An 18,636-nucleotide genomic window follows, 5' to 3' on the forward strand; every position below is an offset into this window, starting at 1 on the left:
TGACATTTTTGGTCACAAAAATTGTTTAGACCCGACTAATTACAATTGCTGTCAAACGCATTACTTGCTTTGCTATGTTGACGGTTAAGTAGACTATGCTCAGCGTTGATTGGCGTCCAGATATGTATTCCATTATCAACAAGATTGATCGATCGTAAATTCACATTTAACTTTGTGGCCGACGACCATGTCACCTAGCGTGACTGTTTTCACTTAAACACTTTAATATTTACATACATAATCATTGTAAAATGAATCGTATGGTATTGGGAATAAGTGTTATTATTATGATAGTGTTTAACGACAGATGTCAATAGGTTTTCGGTTAAGTAGCTCGGAATTCGAACCCCAATTCGAGTGCCATTGTTTTAGCGTAGTTATTTTGTGTTACGCTGAATGGTTTTGGGGTACTCATATTTAATAGCCGTTTTAGTACTTGTCTGTGTTTTCACCCAAATTCATAAGTCGCTACTGTAGTAAATAGGTAGTTAGTAAGTAGGTAGGTAGGTAGCTAATATTATGTATACATATTAACGCAGTGAGGGACGTCCTCCGGCCCGCTACACCAATCTACGTAAGATTGTCGAAGTAGGCTGGACAAGGATTGCGGGAAACCGGGATGTCGGGCGCGCTTGTAGAGGCCTATCTGTCCAGCAGTGGACTGCAATTATTTCTTAATAATATCTGTAACTCATGCAGACTTAGGACCAATTAAGATAGGTATTACCCATATATTTTCGACCATTACCTAAAACCCAAAAAGATTTGAATCTAAACGTATTTTTCATAATTATATTAGTATTATAAACATCAATTCATAAAGAACATACAAACAAACGCACGCACATACACAGATGCGCACGCATCTCATGAAAGTATGTGTATTTACGTATGCAGGCAGTAAATATGAGAAATATATTGCAATGCCATACGTTGTCAATTAAATTTGTCGCTAATCTTATGTTGTTTTGTTGACACTTCCATCAAACTTTTTTGCAAATTAATTTTGCTAGTCAACGATTCGTTAATAATCATTCATCATACAGTATTTGAATATTTTACCGTCTGTTTAAACTACTCGTCTCTGGGAAAGTTTGTTGCGAATATAATTGCTTTTCTATCTTTGAATATGCCTTCACGGGTTGCTATTATAATAATATGACTTTACAAGTCTTTTGGAGTTTGTATAAGATTGCAAATTTTATAATGAGACAAGTTCTAATAGAATTTCGAATTTAAGAACATTCAAATAAAGAAAAACTTTAAAAAAATTTAAATAAACTATTTTTGTTTATCATAATAAGGTAACATATTTTATCTGTTGCTGATATAAAGTTTATCTCACACATAAATTGCTGATAGGCTTCATCAGCAGGAGTAAAAATTGAATTGGATAAACAGGCCATAATTACTCTCTTTTTCGTATATTTCAATTTTGTTCGCATTTATTCTGTGTAATTTTCAAGTGATTATGTGGGTCAGTGAACTCAAGAAAAATATAAAACATATAAGGCCGGAAAACAGAGTAGAGATTAGTATAAAAGTTCCGTTTTTAACCGTATTTGTTAATTTACCTCATTTTTTACTAGGTGTATCGATTTTGATGATTTTTTTTTTTTTATTCTAAAGCTGATGCTTTTAATGTGTTTATATTTAATTTTGATCCAGATCTGACGCGTATTTTTATTACTCGCTGTTGTAAATTGGAGTCGATTCTTTTTCGTAAACAAAATTGTTACCATTCGAGTACGGAACCCCAAAAGTGGTAATCGAATTAAATACCGGTAATCGATAATTCGATAAAACGCTCGAATGAGTTTTCGTATTCATAAATTAACTCAATAATCGTTCGCGAGCACCAGATCGTGACTAATACAGGTAAGTCGGGTAAAAGGTAAAAGTCGTAAATATACGCTAGTATCGGTTTTGGGTCGTAAAGAAATCGGGCCCCGACAATTGTCAAGTATATTATTATGGTATATTTATGGCGATCGGAACGTGGTGGGGATGAGTACGTAAAAAACTTCCATGGGAAGAGAAATTGTGTAAGATGTTGCTTTGTATTCCTTCATTCATGGTGTTTCTATAGATTCTTTGCGTGGTTTTGCTGAGAGTATCGATTTGATAAAAGTGACTAACGAAGTTATCTTAGTTAAAATTTGAATACTAAATATTTAATTTTTTTAATATTTTTATGTATAATTTACCTCAAAATTGTAAAATTTTTGCTATTAAGTTTCTGTTGAATACTTACGTTTTTATATTTTCCCAATAAATTTAAAATAGTAATAGTAATCCATTGTAAAAAAATACACACACACACACACACACAATTCTCTTGTTACGATGTTAGTTAAAATACTCCGCCGAAACGGGTGAACAGATTTTTATAAAATTTTGTGTGCATATCGAGTAGGTCTGAGGATCCGCCAACATCTATTTTTCATCCCCTTAAGTTATAAGGGGAGGGGGATTAAGGGAGTTTATAACATATACGGCAAAACAACGTTTGCTGGGTCAGCTAGTATAACTATAAAAATAAATAAGTTTTAACTTCATATATAAATAACATAAATATCTACTCTACATTATTAAACTTTTGATGTTTAAAATCTTAGGTCTAAATATAACAACCAGTGACTACATTGACGTCAAATCTAGAAATGACGAACGATGAGTTCCCGTTTCTCGATGCCTATGGATTTATCACGTGATGTAGTTTTGAGAATCGTGGTACATACTTATAACGCATTATTTTCTTTATAGACAGTTGTCAGGAAGAAATCAAAGGCGTTTTTCAGTGATAAGAACGCCTTTGTTCTTTGTTAAGTTAGTATGTTGTAATTGTCTATGTGTGTAAAATTAAAAACTTTGATTTATTGTTCTTTGTTTTTATTTTTTTAATGTGACGCTGATTTATTTATTTATAGTAAATTTTATTTTATGTCATTGTCATTGTATACGTTTGAGGTACTTGAAGAAATGATATTAGATTAGAGGTGCACAAATTCGAGTCTAGAAATGTTAAAAGTTGCTCCACTCCCATTGGCATCACTCCATTTCATAGGCCTGAACCCCTCCCTCGCCTGTCTTTAGCATCTTGAGCAAAGCCCTTTGCTGCGACATTTCGCGTAGATGGTTCTCCATTAAGGTTCATTAAGTAAGACAAGTTATGTCCAATTCTTGTTCTAGACGTAATGCATACGGCATTGAGTTCGTAGCGCATTATCGCACAATTTGATAATTATTACCCTCGAAGTAATGAAGTACAATAATGACTGATGTCACAATTCGCTGCTAAATACGCGTCGTTTGAAGAAAGCTTATGCTAATCTAATAATTGAACGCGTGTGTGTATGTGCTAGTAATGTTATTCAGCTATAAAACGTAAAAAAAGGAAAACAGTTTTTATTTTCTATTTCTGAATATATTTTATTATCGACATTACCGAAGTATACACATTACTCGCGTTATATGGTTTGTTGTATTCGAATTGGGCTTTCACGATTACGACCGTGTATTTTTACACGTTTTACTATTTTATTGTTCGAAAGCTGTATAAGGTTCGAGTACACCGCTTTCAAAGCACATTCTGTTACCACGTATACCGGTCTGAAGATACGTTTGTTTTTTTTTTAAGATGTGTTTAAAATTTGATCATGTTTTTTGCTTTTATTGTTTAAGATTTTTAAAATATTTAAAGGTCGATGTCCTCACTCAGTTGTTAGTTAGTATTTTTAAAACTTATATCATGTAATAGAGTTTCCGCGGTTTTTCTGCGTTGTTTTAAGTTTCAAAATTGGTTAGGTCAGTTGACATTTTGAGTTATCTTTTTCGTCTTATACGTCACAGCATCATATTTTATAGTCTGTAAAATCTACTTCAATAAATAAGTTTTCTTATGTCAATAGATTTCTTTAAACCGGGGTAGTACCTATTATTTCTGACATATACACTAAAATAAACATATAAGTATTACAGCTATATATTGTTCTCGTATATAAGTGTATAGATGAAAAATGTTTTGGCAGGCGAGTATCGTCTGTCAAAGGTCTAAAAGCGTCATTTCTATTTTATTTTCGTCGGTTAATAAAATAATATATGTATGAGTTTATTTTTATATGTCGCGAATACATGAAAATAGGTCGCAACCTTAAGCCAAGGTGAGGCTCTCAGTGAATTAAAAGTTTTCCTTCAAAAATAATTTCATCGTGTTTTTAAATTTTTATTCATAGTATTAATTAAAACGCTGAATACAGTTTCCCACATGAAAGCAGTTTACCTTATATTTTTGGAATTTTTAATTCCAATATATTTTAAGTTTTAATAAAATCTTACATTTTTAGATTTTCTTACTTAAAGTGTGTCAACAATATCATTCATTTCAATCGTAGTGCAATGTATTACATTATAAATGCTAGAGTTTGTAAGGATGGATATATTAGTTATTTATTTTATACTTTATTGTACACCACAAATATATTACAAACAAAGCAGAAAGATAGTTAGACAGTGAAGTACAATGGGCGGACTATTGGCTAATTAGCCATTTCTTCCAGACAACCCATACATAGAAAGGAAACTTATTATCTAAATTGGGTAGGTGGTGTAGATGTATAATAAACTTACATACAAATGTTTACATTGAAATACTTATAATAAAATAAAGAATTTATTATTATCATTAGTACTATCATAAAAAAATACATAAATAAATAAAAAGAAGAGTAAAAATATAATGTATATTCTATTATAAACTAATGAAACTAATAAAGTATGTAAGCAACGAACGTAAATTATATGATATATTTATTTATTTATTTATTTAAGCATACTAACAATATACATATTTTTACATTGTTATAATAAGCACATTAGGTATACAGTAAGGTCCTTAATACATATATCAATAACTAGCATGCATAACATTCAATTTTTTTTTCAGCTTGCATAACACAAAATAAAACTATTAATTACTTAAAAAAAGGATTACAAGTAGAATATAAAAAAAGTTTACAAAAGAGAATATTAAAAAAGAAAAAAAAAAAAACTATGTTATTTGTGAAAATGAGCAATAAGTTTCTTTTTAAATGCATTATAATGATCACCAAATATGTCAATGCCTGGTAAATCTTTTGCAATTTTGTTATAATTCAAACACAGTTTAACCACGGGCGCCTGATTTCCCATATGAGTTTTTGATTTTGGAATATAAAAGATGTTATGGATTTTATTTCTTGGGTACCTACGTGGGACTGAAAGAGATATACGCTCAGCCAAGCTGCTACAATGTACATCATGATGCAGAATTTTATATAAAAAGCATAGCTCGAGAAGTGCGCGCCTGTCCCGAAGGCTCATCATCCCAAACCAAGCCAATCGTTGATTGTATGGCTGTCTGTGTGAGATGCCACTGGCAGAAAAAGCAAGATACCTCGTAAAAGTACGTTGTATACTTTCTACGCGCTGTGAGTGCACAATATAGGTGGGGTTCCAAACAACACTAGCATATTCGAGAAGGCTGCGAACCAAGGCATTATACAAAACAATTTTTGTAGACCAAGAAAAACCGTTGGTATTACGTCTAATAAAACCTAGCAAACGAGCCGCTTTCGTAACCACTTTGTCAATGTGGGATCTAAATGTCAATTTCTTATCAATAATGACTCCCAAATCTCTAATTTCCGCCACTTCCTGAAGTGATTTATTACCAATTAAGTAACTTGAAACAAGCGGTTTTTTTTTTCCTTGTGTATTTGATAAAGAAACATTTGTTAACATTGAGAGTCATGTTATTGGTATAGCACCATGTGGAAATAGCATTAAGATCTTCCTGAACTAAACTTGCATCTACATTATTATTTATTGTTTTATAAATTTTTAAATCGTCAGCGAACAAAGAAATTTTGCAATGTTTTATTTTACTCGTAATATCGTTAATAAACACCAGAAATAAGAGTGGTCCCAAATGTGAACCTTGTGGTACACCGGAATTTGCCAAATATGTACCAGACTCAAAGCCATTGATAGCAACACTTTGGGGCCGCTTGCTTAAATACGACTCAAACCATTTTAATAAAGCACTCTCAATCCCATACTGACCCAGCTTTTGGATAAGCAAAACATGATCGACTTTGTCAAAAGCACTGCTGAAGTCAGTATAAATTGCATCAACCTCCTGTCCACCATCAATCGCGCGCGACAAATCAGAGATAAATACTGATAAATTGGTTTGAACAGAAAGACCCCTCCTAAAACCATGCTGTGCACCTGTAAGAAAACGTTCAAAATGGTTCGATATTACCGGATATAATATCTTTTCGAATAGCTTTGCAAAGCACGAGAGAATCGATATTGGACGATAATTCTGTATATCCATGCGATCACCTTTTTTGTGTACGGGAACAATTCTCGCCTTTTTCCACTCTTCAGGGAAAACTCCCTCCCTTAACGATCGATTAAAAATAAGGGTTAGTGGAAAAGCAATAGCTGAACTACACCGCTTGATGAATTATATTTGCTGTTTTTTCATGCTAAAACTGTTAATTGTAATGTAACTTGGTACGCATGCAATACAAATAGGCTAATTTTTATCCCGACCTTACCACGAGATCGGAATTTACGCGTATGATATCGCGAGATCTAACTGGTGAATAATAATTATAATTTCTTATTGCGTGAGAAATGTAAAAATAAGTCCTAAACAAACAAATCATTTTTGTTTATATTTATGTTATTATGAAAGTTTTATTCATAAATTCTCGTCAGTTTATTTTTACATTTCCAGTTGCGCATAAATATCTTATAATACAACAATAAATACTTAATCATCATACATATAAATCTTCTTTGTATATTATATATATCAGTCCCAAACATCTGGTCCGATTATGAAAAAAACAATATTTTTTAGGGTTGTGACTTCGAGAAAGTTCTAGACTTTCTTTTGTGCAAGACTATATTATATCTGTTAAGAACGTTAGTAGTTCATAAGTCTATCGAAGACAATACAATTATGGAAATGATTCTTCAGTATCAATAACAAGTAAAATTAACGGTAAAAATATCAAATGACAAGCATTCGTAAATTGTCTTTCATTAATTTGGGCAAAATGCCATCTCCTTAAAACGTTATGAGGTTCCGAGAAGTAATATAGGAAAATTTTTTTATTCATTCATTATTGTTATAATTAATGATTCACAAACGCGTGTATCGTTGCTTGTTAAATTTGTGAAGATTTGTCACATTAAACTTGATCTGTAGTAAGTAACGAGTTTGTTTACAATTCTTTGAAAAACTCGTTACCATCTACATTCATTTGTAATTTATTAATACGCTAATAAAACTATCAACTTTTACTTAATTAAGGAGAATATTAATATATATTCATTGTATAGGTATATATTTCATAGTACATACACTTAACAACAATTTTGAATTTATGATTACTTATATGTGTAAAACTATATAAATATGTTACTTCTATTGTACTGTTACATCAGGTTCTTCCCCTCTTGGTCAAGGAAACGACACGAGTATTACTATTAAATTTAATCTCTTTTGCCCACATCGTAAAATCTTTCAATGGTACAGAGCTAGAGATCTTTTGTGTAAAGCTATACTTTTTTATTACACAATTCTTATGACTATTTAAATGCTTTATTTCTTAGTACTCACACCGCTTTACGATCTCGCAACCGTCTTGATGGCTTAATGATGGTTATTAGTGAAAAGACAATCTCTAATGTGTTCTTCTTCTTCTTACAGGTACGGTTCTATTGTCGTGGAAATCACCTTTCTATTTGATGCTGGTAATGTTGTCTATCAATATTAAATGGTTTAAAATTTTGTTTTAATTATTGTAAAGATAGTTAGTTATTGTTTTCTAGTGTTTACGCGAATTTCACTCTTCATAATGAAACAAATTTTTCGGATTGTAGGTCGGTTTATTAACTTTTTTATATACCCGATGTTTCGCATACTTTACGGCAACCATGGCACCAGCATACTTGTTTAATCTTTATTATCGTACTTTTGAATCGCGTTGATTGAAAATAAACATTTTATATTTGTGAAATATATGGCGTTGATGAACTAAAAGTTGTTGTTTATTTGAAGTTCCTAGATACTTCGGCACTTGGTATTGAAACCGCTATCACGGGTGCACTGTGCAAGTGTCAATAAAAGTTTATAATCGCTTAAGATTACAATAATCTTTAAGAATAAAATTGTAAAACTTAATCTCTTTACAGTATTACTAAAGAATATTTCGGTTACTTCAGAAATTTCTGTAACAAATGTACAACGAATAAAATACCTTATTAATAACTAAAAAATACCTCAAGGCGCACTATTTGTCACTTAGTACGTCATAATTGTTTTTATATCTCTGCATAATATAATCTATGAGTATTACTGCACTTGTATTATGTATTCTATGCTGTTATCCATATATATGTGTTTCGTTTATAAGTAGGTATAGTATTTTTTATATATATGTCTGTATGTTGTATATATATGTGTATTTGTACTCGATAGTTGATATTGTTCTAGGTGACACTAATTGTCACTTCTCTGTTTACACTTCCCTACCGCTTTCACTACGCTGTGTCCTATATGCCCAAAGGTTGTCTGGAAGAGACCGCTCCTCTAGCGATAAGGCCGCCTTTGTACATTGTTTTTATTTGCAATATGTTATTGTGTTGATGGTTGTTGTGTATAATAAAGAGTATTATTATTATTACAATGTGCATCTATACTAATATTATAAAGAGGAAAGATTTGATTGTTTGTTTGCATTAAATAGGGTCCGAAAATATTGACCAAATTTGAAAAATTCTTTCACTGTTCCGCGGTTGACATAGGATACATCATATTTTCAAAAAAAAAAAGAGGAAAAAATATATTTTTACATTTTTGTTAAATACCGGTGTGAAGCCGGGGCGGGATGCTAGTCTCATATAAATATCAAACTTTAACCTTGCATTATAAATAGTTGATCTGTTTAGCTAAATTCGTATTAGAATCAAGTTAACATCCAGACGCCTACTTGACAATCAACTACGAACGTTTTGAGATATTAAATTATGTATTTTGAAACATGCCAACGTAAATCCAGTATTATATGGTAACATTGACTCCTGCCCACGCGGCGTCCCACAAGGTTACCTCTAGGACCTGCACTATTTCATAACGTTACATAAGCTTTTGTTAATGCTACAAACGAGAATGCAGTCGAATTTGGTAGTTGTTAGTTAAAAATATTTAAACTGATTTCAAGTAACACTAGCAGTATATAACGTATTGTGATTTGTTATGATGTGTATTTATAATAATGGTGGTAATTGGGTATAAATGGTCTTTCTGCTTTAATTTCAAATTAACCTTATAGTTGTGGCTAAACGATAGATCTACGCAATTTCAGTCAAAACCTTGTTATCGCTAAATTCGTAGATAATATCGTAGATGTTACATTATAAAAATTACGCGTTTATCAAATTGAATGTATAGAGGTCATAGTTCTGGAAATTTTGTGATGAGTGATGCACATGATGTTTACTTTTACGAGTACATATAGATAAACAAAAATCGTATAGTTGCGTTGTTGTTTATCTACTAAAACGAATATATTTTTATCTTATTGACGTCGCTATCTTCAGATATAACTCAACAAGGAATACGAAGACCGGTTCGAGTCCCAATCCAGATGTGGGAGGACGGCATTCTCGAAATCGGGATAAATAATTAGCTCCATAATTGTAGAGACCGGCTTAATTGGAACTTTTACAGAAATGTAATAAGTCTTGTTATACGTTGCTTATTTGGCGAATATAATTTCTACGTGCTATTGACTGCGTTTCCCCTCTACAAGTACAACAAGAACAAGTCCTCTAGCTCCCAAACATTTTTCTTACGTGAAGAGGTCTTTGTCTATTTTACGTTAACGTAGCGCGTTACAGTTCGATAATAAATTTCATCATCTCGTAATTCTAGTTTACAACTTGTTTTTAACTGCCTGTTATTGGTTTCGTTGCCTCAGCAAGGAACTCCCGCTCTAATCACGTAATACCTAGTTTTAGTGCATATAAGAACCTTTTGCATAGATTAAGACTACTTATGTACTATTTGACTCGACAATTTCCTTAATAAGATGACATGTTTTTAAAGGTGAAAATAATGATTAACGCTATATTTACCATTGATAAGAATTTGCATCAAATATGTCTACTGTGGTTAAAATATTTATTATTTTAACTTCAAGTGTACATTTAGATTTAGCCTTACTGGTAAAGAAACCGTGGGTTTTATTAAAATGGTATTTGAATCTGTAAGCGGAACATCGTGAAGTCGATTCTGTGATAAGAATTCGCACGACTCATGACGGAGAAACAAAGCGTAAAGCTCTTGAGAATATGTCGGTAAATTGATTTATATTTATGTTGTCATAAATAATAACAATATCCGGAGTAAGCATTGAAGGAAAAGTAGAAATAACTTAGGAAAAATATGATAGGATTTTATTCCCTGTTGGGCGTTATTGTGTAAGATTTATTACTTGTTTGAGTTTATTTTTAACTAATTCATATTTAATGCTGAAACAATTAATTTCATTGAAAACTTTTGACATTTCCTGGGTCTTTAGAAATGTTAAGACAACAGAAAGTTTTGTGAATAATAAATCGTGTTTCAGCAATCATAGAAAAGTTTATTATAATATTTATTAAAGAGTTTAACAGATATAAAAAAATCAGTCTTTTTTTCTTGTAATGGTATATGTAGTATTTTGAAACATAAAATATACAAAATATCATTAAAATAATAATGTTCATGTGGTAAGTTAAATGTAGGACTAAAAATTTAAAATGAAGTCGAATAAAACAAAAGCAAGTTAAATAATTCATGAATCAGGAAACTCGGTGACACTTTCTAAAGCAGGCGCTGCATAGAGCTAAGTGCATGGAATATTAAAACAGCAATATGATATCAGAATCGCTCGTATGAAAGACCGCCCTCCAGAGGCTGCCTGACCCAAATGTAAGACCGATTCGCTACACTTTGAACAGCGTGGAGATTTGTAGGTTAGCTGAGCATAATTGTAGACAGCTTGGTCACGGAATTTCTGAAATATTTGCAACAACTATATAGCGCTAATTGAAGGAAAAATTCTAGTTTGAAAATTATCATATTATAGTGATTAAGCGAAGCGTAGCAATCTGACAAAACATACAATTGTATTTCAAAAATATGTCTTCTTATTAATATTAAAATTTTAGTCACTATAAGGACCATTATGCTTATTTGGAATAAATGATTTCATATGTTTATGTTCAATGAATTCTTAGAATTTTGTGGCTTAGTACTACGAAATAAAATTTTAATATGTCTGTATGTTTGTCGTCACAGAATAGAGGAATACCTCCGTGACAGTGACTCGTTACGTAGCAAGCGGAGATCTAGCTTCAAGTATTACGTAATGTAATGCAATAACTTCGGGTCCATCCTCTCCGGTCGAGGACTTTCGACTTAGCGCGTTATACAAAGAAAAATGAATCTTATCGTTATCAATGAATACTTGTTATGGTAAATTTCCTGGTATCGAATTATGTACATAAATATTATTCAGATAATGGCGTATTAAGAATAAGTCGACTGATAGCGCCAAAATATTTATCTCATTTCCTTAGTTTATTGTAAGCAAAATGTTGTCTATACACAAATTGACAGTATATGTGTATGTGATAAGTACTACATACAATACATAAATAATTTTGATTAGATTTTATTTTTGATTATTGGATGCAATGTCTATTTATAGTCGTATGATTAATATGGTTTCGTAACCAATGTTTTTCAAATGATTTAGCTGCACGTGATAGTTTCTATAAATTCGATTTGAATAACCTGTTGCTTATTAGAATAATATATTTTAATGCAATAATTGAAACAGCACCAAGGTCAGGAGACAACAAAACATTGTTATTCAAATCGGATTAATCAGCGCTTGTATTAGTTAAAGTGAACACCGGTATTGGGTCTAATGAGGTAAATTAATTATTGGTATAGGTAATTTATCGAGCAAAGAACACGCGCAGCGAGCGACGACTGAAACAATAAAGTCAATGGAATGTTTATCGTGAAAACGAATTAACCAATTAATTTACCACTTTAAACTTTAAATTGCACAATTTTTAAGGAAAATCAGCATATTTTCGGGCTTACTCTGCGCAAATCGTCGACATAATTCTAATAGCAAACCTACTTAGCCATGAACTAAACTTAGTCATCTCCTCGAGATTGCTAATTTGCCTCATCGATAAGAAATACAACTATCCATGTAACCTTTAAACAATATTTGATACTTAAAATTATTCTTGATAAGAGATTATCTTAACGTATACAGCGCCGGTGTGCGCTTCTATACGTTGTACGTCAGTTCGTACTCGGCGTCCGACGAGGAAAGACCCGCCGCGCGGTCGAGAATGTATATCGTCGAACTTTAACCAGGACAATATCGTGTCTCCCCAAATATGGTGGCAGGATAAGTGTATTACCGTGTCTCGAATCGTGATTTGATAACACAATAGATATTAATATCGAACAATAGTTACAAACGGATGTAGTGTAACGCTATTTAATAGTGATAAAAAAGCTGGGAAATCGGTTCCGACTCGGTAAGGAAATAATTGTTTTATATGACTGCATTGAATATCGTCTTCGTTGTGAATTTATTGGACTATATAATGATATTCGCTTGATGGACGTGGTTAGTTAGAAAAATGTTGGCAGTTAAAAATTTTTTTATGCCCGAGAAGAGGGTGGACTCTCCGAGGTTTTCTCGGATGCCGGAGGCTCTGATGCGATCCATAAGGCGAAGGTCTTTGAGGGTCAAGAGGACGAAGTCTCTGGTACTCGTCAACGAGAAAAGGAAGTCCGGTGAGTGGTAGAGTATGAATCATTTATTTTTAATAAAAATGATTATTGAACGATGTATTAGAGACTATTACTCGTATCTCTATAGGTACATTAGAAATGATAATTGTTAAGTGAATAATACACTAATATGTTACGCGCATAGACTTTTAATGAGCTGTATTTGTTTGTTTACTACTTCCGGGACATTAATTAATGAGTTAGAGAGACAGATTGTAAGAAAACGTTAATTTTCCTAATTACTAAACAAAATTATAATTTCATTATTAAACATTTAATATCCATTATTTTAATTTGTTTAGTAGTCTTAGGCTTTTCAAGTATGTACGTTGCGAATTAACATATTCGTGAGTGGGATAGAATATATTTAGCAAATACTAGGTAGGCACTAACGTGATATCTTCTATCCAGATAGAGTTCAAATGTCACGGACGTTTCAAAAGTGCGGCTTATATCTGTAATTTTGTAATTTTTACTTTTACTTTGTATTTTTACTTTCTGGTAGGGAAAAGTCTTATGGGTTCGCATGTCACCAACATGCTCATGAATGGTGTACGCGCAGCGGCCGTATGCTGTGCGCGTTAGACGCTTTTTGGATGGGTGATATCTCGTTCGTTCACGCCACCAACATGAAAATTTTAATACCTAAAGCTCTAAGTTTTCACTTCTATCAGCAGTCTCTATAACTGCCATTTTTTTTATAAGTTTTTTAAAGCGACGGCTACGGGCTTGATTCTCGTTAGGTTATTTGTAATTAGGTTTATTGTATTGGTAGAAAAATAATTGTTATAATTTGGCATTTTTTTATAGTTGTATATTTAACCAATGGTCATTTTCTAGCGAAAAAGGTTTTTTAAAGCGTCGGCTACGAGTTTGATTCTCGCTAGGTATATTTGTATTAGCAAAAATAATTGTTCTAATTTGGGAGGAGATGACAAAAAATTCATTGGTTCTGCTTGTTATCATATACACCTGGAAATGATCGTTATTATTGAATCGGAAACCCGCTGTTGAGCAGGATGTATAGGATAGGACTGGAAAAGTAAAGCAGGACATTCCCACGTATCAATATGGATATGACATCGTGAGTGAGGCTTTTGCCCATGTGGTAGGATAGATAACACGTGTGTCGGATCACACAATTATTAAATATGTAAATGAGAATACGTTGGTAGTAATTGGTTAAAAAAATAATGCGTTCTTCGCTTCGTGCAAATGCTGCTGTTTAAAACATATTTTTTAAATTATTTAATGACATATAAGCTCTATATGAAATGATTATACTAAAAAAATATAAAATCAATAGAACAAAATAAAAATCTTTCTTTCTTTTCTCCAAATTCCATTAGTGTAGCTTTATCCGACATGTGGCAGATTTCAAGTTTAATTCGTATCTCTTTGCAATGATGACTCGAAAAAAAAAAGTTTTTTTTTTACTTTTGCTCTACAACTCTGCGACCTTGAGTTTTTATATGATTATTTATACTAATAAGAATAAACGTTAACATTATTTCAAGGTTATGTGGAGTTTGCTCGGCTGTAATGGAAACCATACTTAGGTAATAAAAGCGATAATACAATTTTTCTAAAGAATATTGTTGCTTTATCCTTGTTCTTTTCATTACTGTTGTAGAAAAAGGTTTTTTGAAGTAAATCTGCTTTACGCTTAACTTCTTAACGCTTAAGCTGGTGAATGCATGACGAGAGAGTTACGAAAAGTGTGATCGGGCGAAGCGAACGGAATAAGAGGGAGAGGTGCGAGCTCACATTTTCTTTCTCTCTTTCTCTCATAGCCAGTTACGTTTTCGTATATCAAAGACACAGTGCAGGCCTATTGCTAAAGAAGTTTTACTTTAGTTTAGACCACACGGTCTAAAGCTCACGGGTTTTGTAATGTTTTTTAAGTAGCTGTAAATGTTTATAGCCTATTTTAGGCTTTATTTGTCGCTAATGTATGATCTGGTATTGCTATATTTTGAACCTTACGCAATGACTATTAAAACAGCTAATAAAATTAATCTGATTAGTGGGTGTTTAAACAAACAAACTTTCCAGTTTCATTTATGTTAATTTATGTGTGTAGCAATTAGTTTATTATAAGTAACAGCATTTTTAGAATATGATTTTAAATGATTAAAAAACATATTATTTCTAATGTGGGTAAATGTGTATGAAAAAATTTAAAACAGTAATTTATGTAACATTTTCAATGGAGACTGAAGACAATTTGTCACAATTAGATAAGCCTCAATATTTTGCGAACAATAGTCTATCAACTTATAAAATATAAAGGGCAGTTTATAATTTATCACATAACTTTCAAATATATATCGAGTAAAAGTAACTGTAAATTTGAAGACTTTTTTTATACAACTAAGTCAAAGCAAGCGTAGGTACGACTCGCCTGATGTTAAGCGATTACCATAGCTTACAGACACTTGCAACACCAGAAGCATCGCAAGCGCGTGGCCGTACTTACCCTCAGGATCTCTGGTCATCTTACTCACCACAGGAACACAATACTGCTTGAAAGCAGTATTGTTTAGCTGTGTTCTTGTAAGGTCAGGGTACTACTAGTCGGGCTGCTCTAGTTTTTGAACAGGAAATTTCCTGCTGTTCCCTACTACTGTGCCTTAGTCGAAGCACAATAATAATTAAAATAATGTTATTATTCTATATAAAATAACCTTGATCGATAATTATAACTATTGAATAATTTCCTTGGTCATTGTATCATTTATATAATGTTCAGGTAGAATCGAAGGAACGTTACTGTAACTTTATAAAATGGTTTTCGTTAGGTATGTTTCTGTTCTAATTTCCATCTTGTATAATAATTTCAGTATCATCAAAATGAGTCCACGCTCTCGTTATTATATTATGTTTAACACGTGTTTTATGTGTTCGTCTGTCGTCGCTCGTAATGTTTATATTTTATTACAAAGTAATTTAACACGATTCTCACGGAAATTAACAGTGTGTTAGTTTTGAAAGGGATCGATTTTTCTTTTGAAGTAGGAAAATTATTTCAAAACTTCTGTTGAAGATTACATGTTTGTTGGAGTAGGGAGAAAAGTTACATTACTATTGGATAATCATAGTTTAAGATATTTGTGTTTATAAAAATGAGTGGTTCTAGTGTAGGTTGCGTCTTTTCACCCACAATCATCAATCTTGGAAAACAATATAACAATGCTGTCGGTTTAGTTTAACCTATTGCAGTCTACTGCTTGACATAGGCCTCTACCAGTTCACACCAGACTCAGCAATCTTCATTGAGCCTACACCGGCAATCTTACGTAGATCGTCGGTCCAGCGGGCCGGAGGACGTCCCACACTGTGTTTGCCAACACGCGGTCTCTATTCCAGGTCACGTCTGCTCCAAGGGCAATCGATCCTGCGACATAGGTGACCTGTCCACTTCCACTTGCTATTTCCCTGGGCCATGCCGGATACTTTCGTTCTCGCGCAGATAACGTGCCTGCTGTCGGTCTCGGATATTACCATAAGCACCTAATAACGATAATTCATGTTTATAAAGAAGTTATGCGCCAATTGTGAAGCAGCGTGGTGCAACCTTCTCAAAAATTGAACTAACTAACTAACTGTTGACCTATCACGTGCTAAAATCGATGACACTATTAAAACAAGCAGCAAGATAATAATCTATACTAATATTATAAAGCTGAAGAGTTTGTTTGTTTGAACGTGCTAATCTCAGGAACGACTGGTCAGATTTGAAAAATTATAGCCCAAAAAAACTGTTACACGCACATGAAGTCGTGGGCAGAAGCTAGTAATAAAATAATAGTTTTGCGTCATCTCTATTATTATTAACAAAACAGAAGATTAGAACACAGTAAAAACTCTGTAATTATTTAAAAACGTTAAATAATCATATTATTACATTAAAAACGCTATCGTGATAACTATAATTATTATACATACACGTCTGGCCTTCACGCGGTAATATCTTTAATTAATTACACGTTTTCACGACGCTAAATTAATATAATATTTGTAATTCATATTTTGTGATGGGTTAAGTGTAATTGAGCATTACTTTAAATAATATAACTAGTGTATAACCTTTTAAGTTATTAACAAATGAGTGTTAACAGAAATTGTACTGATTATAATTAAGGCTTGTTTGGCAAATTACAAGTATTGCCGCCTAGATATTTCAACAGGTTGAGTCTAATAAAATAGCCATATAGACTCTTCTCTTGTCAGATTAAATATCAGGTGCTTTCATTTAATTTATCTCCTTATATATCGAATATAGGTTATATTTTAATATTTAAAACTCAATGTATTTAATTATTTCAACTATTAAAATTATCGCAATTAATAGTGACGTAGCTTTTTGTGTGCCTCGTGTATATATATTATCTATGTTTATATAACGATAATACGGATGTATCTTTTTTTATTTGTTGCCTTGTCGCCACTGTGAAGATCTGAGTCTGATCTTTTAAAATATATTCATGTTTTTAAATCGATCTTGTATCGCAATTACAAACAATATACTTGTTAAAATCTTCACAGACTGCAATTATGTAATTAGAGTAACTAAGTAGTACATCAGTTTTTCAGGTCGTGAACGTGATCTCTAACTCAAAGGCAGAATCGATTATATTAAAATATTTTTTACTTACGTGCCTTTCTGAGTAGGTACTTTAAGTTCACGATTAGACTTACTATGTTGTACTTGTGTCATTGAACTTGTCTCCTCAGTGGTTGAATCTATTTCATTGATTTTTTTCTATACTTTTTTATTAGTTTTGTTTCGTAACACCTGTCAAATACGCCAAAGTGTAAAAAATAAAACGACAGTTTCTATAATACTTGATAAGTGGAATTCAAATTTCAAACTACTCTCAAATATACTATATTTATCGCTTTTACTTTTTCTATTACGAATAGCCATTGCATTAATTGGTCTCGTAATGTAACCGTTTTCCACCCACCGGTTATCACCGCTCAAACCAAAGGTCGATTCGCGCCTAATTAGGGCACTGCACCTGGCGCGTGCCACCCTAAAGGTCGCCACGTAATACTGTAACGATTGTTTTTATATACCTCTATTAATTCTACCTATAACTATGTGTTTACACTTTAGCTGTTTTGTATCTCTCTATATATATTTCAGTAGATAATATGTTTGTCGCCTAACAATTAAACGCCTAGACCGAGGTTTACATACATACTTAAAAATTACAAGCGAATTGAGAACCTCCTCCTCTTTTGAAAGTTATTTAAAAACGAAAAGCTATTCATAGCGATAACTAACTGGAATAATATCATATGAGTATTAAACTTTGAATATAGAGTTACTTTGAAGTCGTTTTCGATTGTATATAAATTTATATATTACTGATCAATAAAAACGAATCATTAAATGTGTTACTAAGCGAGAACATCGAGAACGATGGGATAAATTAGGTTTTTTTTAAATATATAATTTTATTTTAATACATATATTATCGTTATGGAATAAATTAAGAAAGTTTGAAAATTGCAAACAGCGTAACGTCATTAAGTGCAAGTTACTATCAGCACTGGTTTGTAGCTGTTGCGCTGGCGATTGTGGGTTCGATACCCGCACGTGAGAAACATTTGTAATGGTGTTTGTGCAGTCCTTGTGGGTCTCCCCACCGTGCGTCGGAGAGCACGTTAAGCCGTCGGTCCCGGCTGTTATCATC

This window comes from Melitaea cinxia, chromosome 7 (genome assembly GCF_905220565.1).
Source record: "Melitaea cinxia chromosome 7, ilMelCinx1.1, whole genome shotgun sequence".
NCBI lineage: Eukaryota > Metazoa > Arthropoda > Insecta > Lepidoptera > Nymphalidae > Melitaea > Melitaea cinxia.